Source organism: Lemur catta, chromosome 3, assembly GCF_020740605.2.
Source record: "Lemur catta isolate mLemCat1 chromosome 3, mLemCat1.pri, whole genome shotgun sequence".
NCBI lineage: Eukaryota > Metazoa > Chordata > Mammalia > Primates > Lemuridae > Lemur > Lemur catta.
Genome location: NC_059130.1, coordinates 24,187,423 through 24,193,422, shown reverse-complemented (window position 1 = coordinate 24,193,422; position 6,000 = coordinate 24,187,423). Strand labels below are relative to the sequence as shown.

The 6,000-nt window shown below is 46.0% G+C and overlaps 2 non-coding genes across 2 annotated transcripts; one reads left to right on the top strand and one right to left on the bottom strand.

The window, feature by feature from the left end:
• Positions 1 to 2,943: 2,943 nt before the first annotated feature.
• TRNAN-GUU lies at positions 2,944 to 3,017 on the bottom strand. The gene has a single exon. It is a non-coding gene; the product is annotated as a tRNA-Asn (tRNA).
• Positions 3,018 to 4,101: 1,084 nt separating this feature from the next.
• Positions 4,102 to 4,173, top strand: TRNAH-GUG. The gene has a single exon. It is a non-coding gene; the product is annotated as a tRNA-His (tRNA).
• Positions 4,174 to 6,000: the final 1,827 nt, after the last annotated feature.

Genomic DNA, 6,000 nt, shown 5'->3' with positions numbered 1-6,000 from the left:
ACCAGGGATCCCTCAGACAAGAAGACCGCGGCTTCCCATAGGCCCCAGGCTTAGTGTTCCGAGCCCACCGGGGAAACCAAGGCCCTGGGGACCACACCCGTGCTTCGGGACCCCGCATCCCACGGAGGTTCACCCGGCCCGTCAATGCTCTTGGCTCTTGACAGAGTCTACCCAGGGGCCGTAGGAACCTCCCCCCACCCAAACACACACACACACAAATCCATCAACATAGTGGGCATTCTAAAGGATCTAACTGTGGTAAATAACATCATTTAAGGTGTAAACAGAGGCCAGGGTATCTGTGAACAATACCCACCTAAGCACCATCAGATCTTTGGAGGGCCCTCATTGCTGGAAATCTCAGAAATCCTGTGACAGACTTTTGAGTCTGGCAGGATGTTCTCTTTTCCAGGGTATGAAGTTAACAACTTAAAATAACAGCAAAGAGAGGGTGATTCTCCACATAAATGAATCTATTCAGCAATAAACATGGGATAGCAATCTGGGATATGTACACTGTGATGAATCATAGGCACATCCTGGAAGGCTGAGACAAGGGGAAACTTTAAGAGGCAAAATGAGGAAGGTTACAATGAGGTGTTTTGAAATGATCATCATCAGTCACAGGAATAAGAATGAGGGTGGCGTCAGTCCCAGGTTCAACAGGCGGTTGCTGGGAAGATGTCCTCAAAGACGTATACTGCCATGGCCTTTGTGCAAGGTTGTGTGTAGTCTTCAGAGAGTCCTTGTAATAGTTCACATCATGGGCTCGTGTGCATGAGAGCTCCTGTACGGTCCTCCCGCTCAGGCTCAGTTTTGTTAGGGTTTGGCTTAAGTGACTGCATTTTGATTCTGACAATTTTACAGGCCATTCCTTTTCATCCATTCTTACTAAAGGCTGAACTTGCTTAAATTCCCAGAAATTATTAGGTCCTGATTTGTACAGTTATCAGAAGTGCTCACATTGTTGATTCAATTGCCTATTTGAGATTATATAAATGACTTTCCTATGCTTTCTGCAGTGTGATTTTACAAGTCTTTAAAGGACATTTATTTAAATTTTTCCAGCTGTTTGGAAACTCAAATATACCAATCAAAGAAAGCTGCCCCTTGCATGCAAGAAATTCAGTTTTCTTCCTGTGCTAAGATCCCTTTCAGGTACAGCAATTTATCAAACCCAGAGTTACTATGGCATGTACAATGGTGGTGGTGGGGGGACCACTGTGTATGAGGATCATCCTTAACATAGACACACCACTTTTGCAGATATTGATAACTATTAGGCCCATAAGATTTTTGTGAAACATTAGAAAGACAAGATGTGAACAACTTCTCATTGCTGCAGTCTCAAATATCAGGAAATACTAGATCCTCAGATTGATAAATAAACCAAAAAGGGCCTCACAGACAAGATTAGCTTTCATGTACCAACAATCAGGGTACAAATCCCTGTCAAACACCACCCAACAGAGATTGTCCCCAGTAGTTCACCTCATAACATCAGAACCAGAAAGCCACACTGATGTCACTGATGGGAGAAAACAATGATGCAAAACTGATAGAAGAAGTGGGTGGGGGAGAGAATTGTCCAACAACCATACTTAGTAAGTAAAAGCCAAAGAGTTCAATTTCTGCATATGAGGGTCAACGGGAGAATCAAGGGAACACTGGCCAATAGCTCTCAGGATCCAGGTCTGCGCGAGGTGCTGTCAAGTGCACTATTCTTTTGGCTCCAATGATGTGTTTCAGCTGGGCTAAGTTTTATGAACATAGTGCCTGCAAAGAACCGTCCAGAAATGCTATAGAACAGTTATCTGCATGCTAATAGAGTGTGGCAGAGGAGGGAGAACTGGCATTAGATTGTTTTCATGAAATAAAACCAAAACCTAGATTTGTAAAGACAAGAGGAAAGGGAAGGAGGGGAAAATGTCTGGGACCTTTGTGATTTTCCTCCTCTTGGATAAGCAACTTGGCAGAAAGGTGTCAAAAAGGTCTCTCTGGTGCAACTTCTCTCCTGTGTGACTTGGTCACCACAGAAAGCTAATCCAGGTATTAGAGGATTTTAAAATATCTCAGAAGTGTAGATGTCCAGCGTATGGATCAGAATACTTGGGTGTAATGTCCACCGTGTCCTTCTGTTATACCTCCCCCTTAGTTAATCCAGTGGGGCACCACTCCCCTTAGTAGAATATCACAGAGATATGCACAGAAAGTTTGTCATGCTGGCAAGTAAATGAAGAAAGGGGCATTGATATAGTTGGGAAATAAACGGGAATATGATTTGGGGCCCCTCCTGTGGATGGTGAATTTGCAGAATTTACTAAAATTAGAAGCACTATATAAACACTATAATGTAGCAATTGCACATCCAGTTCTCTACACTATAGAAATATCTGCCCCAGTGTCCAAAGCTCTATGTACAAGGAAGATGATTGCAGCATTATTTGTAATCCTGAGTCCATGAGCAACCTCATTTCAAAAACATTTTGAAAAGGGTTAAATAAATCACACACAACCTAGGAAGAAATGCTTTCTTTTGAAAATAACGGAGAGAATACTTATGATGATGAATGATCCGACTGGTCAACATGGTTGATAGGGCAATCACTGATTCTAGGCACATCGTGGGGATTGGCCTCCTATGACAAATGAAACAAATTGAGGCACCTGAAAGTCTAGCTTACCCCTCCCAGCCTATAAAGAGCAGAATAAAGATTTCGTGGCAGCAGAAACGGGTTCTTTGGCCTCTGTTTCAGGAATGTCTGAGTTTGTAAGCCCCTCATCCCAGCAGATGATCTGTGAAAATGGGGTGGGGGTGTCGGGTGGCACCTGCCAGCTTCCGAGTCATGAATGAGTGGGTAGGACCTGTGGAGGAGGCCTCTTGCCCTGTTTGTCACGCAGCAGTCGACAGCTGGCAAGAAGGGGTTAAAAAGCGACAGCTGGCGTCCCTGGGTGGGGTCGAACCACCAACCTTTCGGTTAACAGCCGAATGCGCTAACCGATTGCGCCACAGAGACGATGCTGAGAGGGTTTTCTGGCTCTTTTACAAGGGATTAGTTTGAACCCCCGCGTCCTCCGCCCTGCTCCGTCTGTCTCCAGGGTCCGCCTTGCAGGACGACTGTGCACGTTCCAAAGCCCTGGAACACCGGACAGATTCGAGCGATGAGTCGTGGGGTTCCTCACTTTCGAAACCCGGGCGTTGCGTGAGCCTGAAGCCAGAAGGGCAGCCGAATGGCCTTTGCCCAGCCTTGCCCCTCGCCTGCTTCCGAAGCCCCCGGAAAGGCCCGGGTCCGCGCCCAGAGCCTGAGCCCCGCGGGGCGCCAAGGAGGCTGAACACCCTGCAGGCTCCGGGGGTGGCTCTTCCCGTTCTTTGCTCCGCCTTCACCCAACGAATGAGCCTGTGCCCAGTTCGCCGAGTCGCTTTCTGGGCCGCTGTGGCGCTTCCGCTGCCATCGTCGGATCCCGGGTCCAGCACGGGGCTCCAGGTGGGCGGGGATCGCGGTGCTGGTCGCTCTCGGGTCCCCTCGCCGAGAACAGGGTCTGGCACTCACCAGGGCGCACAATTAGGACTCGTTGAATTAATCCGTCGTCATCTTTAGCTTTCAGGCCTTTGAAGAACCCTGAGAATGGACATCATGAAAGTTTTTTCAGAGGGTCAGTTCCTTTTGAAAAGGTGTTATTCGGGATGATTTCTCAGCATCCCGTGGGGCGGGCCACGGGAAAGGCCTACGGTGCGCCCCCTGCGCGGCTGAGCCGCTGGGCCTCCACCAGGCTGGTGCTGGGCGGCCGGTTGGGGCCCGGGACGGAGGCGTCAGAGGGGCGGGTCCAAAAGGGTTCCGCGAAGAGGAGGGAAAGAAGTCGGGGAGGCGTGGACGCCGGCGACGAGACCTCCCAGGAGCTTTGTGCAGTGGTAAGGACCGGATCCTTGAGAGAGGAGATATGTTTTGTTTGTTTTATTGCAGTTGAATGAGGAAGAGAAGACGGGAAAATAGAGAGAGCCCCCAAAAGAGCAGCAAAATGCGAGGACCTGTAGCGCTATCCAAAAGGAGAAACATAACTGTTAGACAAAGACTCAGCTGCTTGTCCCCTTGTCCGTGGGTCGCCGTGATCGTATAGTGGTTAGTACTCTGCGTTGTGGCCGCAGCAACCTCGGTTCGAATCCGAGTCACGGCACATTCTCAGAGTGGGGTTTGTCTTTTCCTTTACTCTAACTTCAGCATTTGCCTGTGACCAGAGATCACAACTTACCTGTGGCTCCGGACCTCTGTGAAGTCAGGACAAGGGAAACAATCCCTACTGTGCACACCCCGGGGCAGATTATCTTGGAAGGCTGGACTTGCCCCCTCTCTGAGCAAGCGTAGCATGCAAAAGGTGAGGTGCTGCCTCTCGATCAGCCCCATAGGAATCTTCCACTGTTGAAATGGTGTGGCCGTACCTGTCTTTCTGGTTCAGACATTTCAAACATCTCTGGGGCCTTTTTAGACCAAATCAGAAATGAATGAGTTCAGATGAGGTTCTGCACTATTTTAAATAAAATCTAAGTAATATAATAAAATCTAAACTTGATGACATTCTTTAACCCCCAATTATTATTATTATTTTGCTAACAATAAATGAATCAAGAATAATTCGCATAGTCCAAAGTGCACAAACCTTAAGTACATGGCCCATGAATTTTGACAAAAGTAACCACTTAGATCAAGTTATAGAAAATTTCCCTCGGCCCAGAATGTCCTTAGAGCCCTTTCCAGTCAATCCCCACCCCCGCCTCACTTAGGCAATCACCATTCTGATTTCTATCTCCATAGATAAGTTTTACTGGTTCTTAAAATTCACATAAATGATTATACTTTGGGGTCCATTTCTTAAAAATATAAGGTAATATATCTGAGACCTATTTGTTGCAAGTATGAGTTTTTCGGGGTTATTGATGAGTGTTATTCCAGTGTGTGAATACAGTATGTTTGACGGACAATTGGGTGGGCTATTTTTAGTTTGGGCTATTGTGAATAACGTGGCTATGAACATTCTAGAATGGGTCTTTTTTGGACTTTCTTCATTCATTTCCTTGGAATACAAACGTAGTTGTGGAATAGCTGGGTCATGTCATAGGTGGTAAGTGTAGTTTTAATCTTATTAGAGACTATCAAACAGTATTCCAGAATGATTGCACTATTTACTCTCTCACCAGCAAGAAGATACACAGTTGCTCTGCATTCTTGTAAGCACATGGTTTTCTCTGTCTTTTAAATTTTACCTGTTTGGATGGGTGTGTAGTGATGTATCCTGGTATTTTAGATTTACATTCCCTCAGTGAGTAATGAGGTTGAGAGTCCTTTCTTATGCATTTTGACCATGAAGAAATCCTCTTTTGTGAAGAAACACTGTTCAGTGTTTGGTCCACTTTTAATTGTTGTGAATTTGATTTTTACTTTTTTTTTTTTTTTTTTGAGATAGAGTCTCGCTCTTTTGCCCTGGCTACAGTGCCGTGGTGTCAGCCTAGCTCACAGCAACCTCAAATTCCTGGGCTCAAGCAATCCAACTGCCTTAGCCTCCCAAGTAGCTGGGACTACAGGCAAGCGCCACCATGCCCGGCTAAGTTTTCTATATATATTTTTAGCTGTCCATGTAATTTCTTTCTATTTTTAGTAGAGACGGAGTCTCGCTCTTGCTCAGGCTGGTCTCGAACTCCTGAGCTCAAATAATCCACCTGCCTCGGCCTCCCAGAGTGCTAGGATTACAGGCGTGAGCCACGGCGCCTGGCCTACTTTTTACTTTTTATGAAAACTTTTTATATTAGAATAGATTTAGATTTACAGAAAAGTTGAGAAGATAGTAGAGAGAATGGTGTAAAGCAGATGCAATGGATTTTGAGTGGACCAACTCACACTTAAAGTTGTTTTAGCGCCCCCCCTCAAGACCAATGTATATTTTTCAAAGACATCCCCTTATTTAAATCTGCAGACAAAATGTGGGATAAAAGAGCATAACATACTAACC